We start from the raw sequence: 3,371 nt of genomic DNA, 5'->3' as shown, positions 1-3,371 counted from the left end.
ACGGCCGAAGGTGAAACCCGCGAGCCGTCGTAGTCTCGCAGTCGGCGCGAGACCGCGCTACTGGAAGGGTCGGTGTGTTGTCATATATGTGAATGTACGCAAACGCCTCTCTCAGATTCTCTCTTTCCACCGCACTCACCTTATATTCACCTCACTCGCACGAGAATACCGACAACGACAAACAAAACCATTAGACGACAGAGTATAGGAGAAAACGCGCGAGGAAAGAAGAGACGAAGTTGGCTGCGTGTCGCGAACCACCCCTTCCCGCTCGCCGAGTGACCGAAGCAGAGAAACAGTTTTTTTTCTCATCTCGTACGTAGAGGAGAGACGACCGCGTTCGCAAACCGCGTCCAAAAGTTAAGTACACGCGATCGAAATTTTCATATCCATTTACAGCGTCGCTGTACGACAATTTACACAGTACGATATCAACACGGTGAGCCAGGGGTGTGATCTTAGAGAAGAGAAGTTACACGATCGGTTGGATACCGACGGACCGAAGAAGTCTGTGATCTCGATGTGCCTGGTTGTATATTGTTTACGAAACGTATCGGTTCGTAGCGTGTTTATGCGCAGCTCACGAACAGAACTGGGAAGAAGTGCGTTCGCAGGAACGTGTGTGTTTACCGAGCAAAGGATACGCTTTTGACGACTTTGATCGTCGATCAACGAGGAACTTTTCCTCTTTAAAATCGTAGTGCCATTTTGTTTAATGAAATTAAAGTAGTGAGAGACAGAAAAACGAGTGTCGTGCCGCTGTATTACCGTTTAGATAGGAAAACGAAAAAGGAAAGATAACAGGGGCGCAGCGTGGATTGTGTGTGATATTCCATCTACGATCGATCATCGTAGTATTACTGGTGTTGATTGTTGTTCGATAGTCGTCTATATCTACCGCCCGAGTTGTGTTAACGACCGTGTAAAGAAACTCGTTGCGACGGCTCGGAGACGATCGCTACTGTGATAACGAACGATATTCGTTTTGAAATTATGTTCAGTGCCTGCCTCTGTGATCCGTGACATTACTACCGTCGGAAGTATACCTCGAAACCGTCGACTAGATCACCACGTTTAAGTGTCAGAACAGAAGGAGTTGAATTTTGAAAGCATCGGATGCGCGGGAGCCTTTAACGATCACCGGGTAAGCCATAAAGGGCGAATTTCTTTTACATCGTTACGTTGACATTGTGCGCCGCGCCGGCCACGAGATACACGCGTTATCTATCAGTCGAGTGACTATGTGACAGAGTTATATGATCATCGTTAAATCTGTACAACGTAATTACCGATACGAATCGTTCGTATTTATCAAATTTCCGATGAGAGGTTCGCGTCGCACATCTCCGTCGATTTATATCTTCCGATTCTCGAAAGTAAACAATTCGATCAGTTACTTCTAACGAATGTCACTTTTACAAGCAATAAAGTTATGTAAGTTTTTCATATACATTATGTACTTATGTAAAGTTGAATGATTATTTCACCTTTTGTGTGTAACCTCACTTGTTGTTCGTGAAATCATTTCCAGCGTTGTTTTTCGCTATCCTTTATGGGTATATCGAACACCAGTAAAGTAACGATCCAAGGAGAATAAATTTCACGTAAAAAACGTTGTGGAAGCGATACGATAACCAATAATTGATATCAAAGCCGCTTTTTCTCACCCTCGACGACAATGTCGGGCACATTTATAATCCGTGTCACACAACTCTCCTCTCATCGTCACGTGCGAGGGCGGTTTAATGCCACGCGTCGAGCTCGTTGAAGCGTCGCGGCGCTAAGCGTCGGAAGTAGAGCGGATGCGCGTATTACGGCAGACGCGCGTGAACATCTCTTTTCACGCACGACCTTTTCCGTCCTATAACGTCGCAACGAATTTATAAGCTCGTTTAATTTTATCATCGACAGATCAAAACTTCTCGCGACTCACGTTCCGAGGTGACTATGTATTTTTTTTTTTTTCTCTCTCGTGGAAGTTTCACGTGGTCATGGAACCGTGGATCTTTCGTTCGTTCGTTCGTTTGCTTGCCTTTTTTCCACCGCTAGCCTGTTTACACTTGTGCACTCGTGCATGCGTGTACGTGTCGATGAAAAAGTTTTTTTGTCGCGGGTTAACCATCTTCGGGCGTAGGTAGCAGCGTCACGTGCGAGGGTGGCTTAATATCGGAAGTGGAGCGAACACGCGCGTTAGCCCAGCCACGTAGAACGATCTGCTACGACCAATCTCTTTTACGCGTGTCCCTTCACGGCTCGTGACTCTGATGCGCGTGCTAAGCGTGACGCGCGCGTGCTAATCCTTTGTGTCGATGTTGCCAACGTGCGAGCATTTCGCTAAATATTGCCTTGTTTAAGAAATTCACGTGCGTAAAAGAATTATTCCATGCTCTTCTATATATAATACACATATGTATAACATCTCTATTCCGATTTTATCGCACCAACGATACTATTTTATCTTTTCTACGTTCGATATTACATCGGGTAGATTGAATTCACTCAGTAACTGATTCACGCATATAACATACAGTCTAGGATAAGAAATATATCTACTCATTTCTACGATTGACGTTAGTAATCGCATTAAAGCCCATCACGTGAAAGAAAATCGCCGATGGTGACGTATTCATCGGCTTGGAGTGTAATCAAAGTTTATTCACGCGTGCTGCGGCCAATGGAACGCAAATCGTGCGAACCGTAGGCTCTATTGTCTTAATCGGACCTGTGTACACCGATAAGCGACGAAGTCCAGCGTTTCTCTTTCGGCGGGTGAAAAAGCGAGACGGTATACCAGGTGTCAGGTGTCACGGCTGTCCGGTTTCGTTTGCAAACACGCCGAACAACAAGAACGTTTCTTGTCGATCCTTCTCGAGTGCTTCTTTCCAGGTGGTTCCTCGAACGGCGGTAGTGCCGCTGCGAGAAAATATTGTTTTTGCTCGTCGACTTCGTAAACCGCTCTCGAACCCTGTTTATTTTTTTTTTCTTTTTTTTTTTTTCAATTCACAATTCAATACAAGCTAACTTGCGCGAACTCGTTGATCATTAATACCGACGAAGAGCTATTATTACAGTTTACGCCGGGGAACATATGCGCGACAGTGTTTTTTGTGCGCCACGTTACTGCAATGTGCATAGTTGATCCGTGCGACAGGCGTGCACAACACGATTGTATAGCATAGGTATATTCCATCGATCTAATGGTCTAATTGTCCGCTCGAAGTGGGCCTCCTCGCCTCTTCGTCTCCCTCGTGGGTCTTAGCTAGGTTAGAGAAACGTGTCGCTCGCTGTTTCCTGACAATTGCGCAATTTCTTCGAGGACCGATCTTCTCGAGAGGTCGCCACGGTGTAAAAAGGATCGCGGAGCGCCGCCC

General features: G+C 45.8%; 1 long non-coding RNA gene across 1 annotated transcript in view; it reads left to right on the top strand.

Annotated features, from left to right (window-relative positions):
• Nucleotides 1–3,371, top strand: part of LOC112212465 — a 50,569-nt gene that overhangs the window by 152 nt on the left and 47,046 nt on the right. Inside the window, exon 2 of the long non-coding RNA XR_002946290.2 lies at nt 11–1,144. This is a non-coding gene — a long non-coding RNA (uncharacterized LOC112212465). The remainder of the gene's footprint in view (nt 1–10; nt 1,145–3,371) is intronic.

Source organism: Bombus impatiens, unplaced genomic scaffold (genome assembly GCF_000188095.3).
Source record: "Bombus impatiens unplaced genomic scaffold, BIMP_2.2 scf_0197, whole genome shotgun sequence".
NCBI lineage: Eukaryota > Metazoa > Arthropoda > Insecta > Hymenoptera > Apidae > Bombus > Bombus impatiens.
The sequence above is the reverse complement of the archived record's forward strand: the minus strand, read 5'-3'. Positions and strand labels throughout refer to the sequence as shown.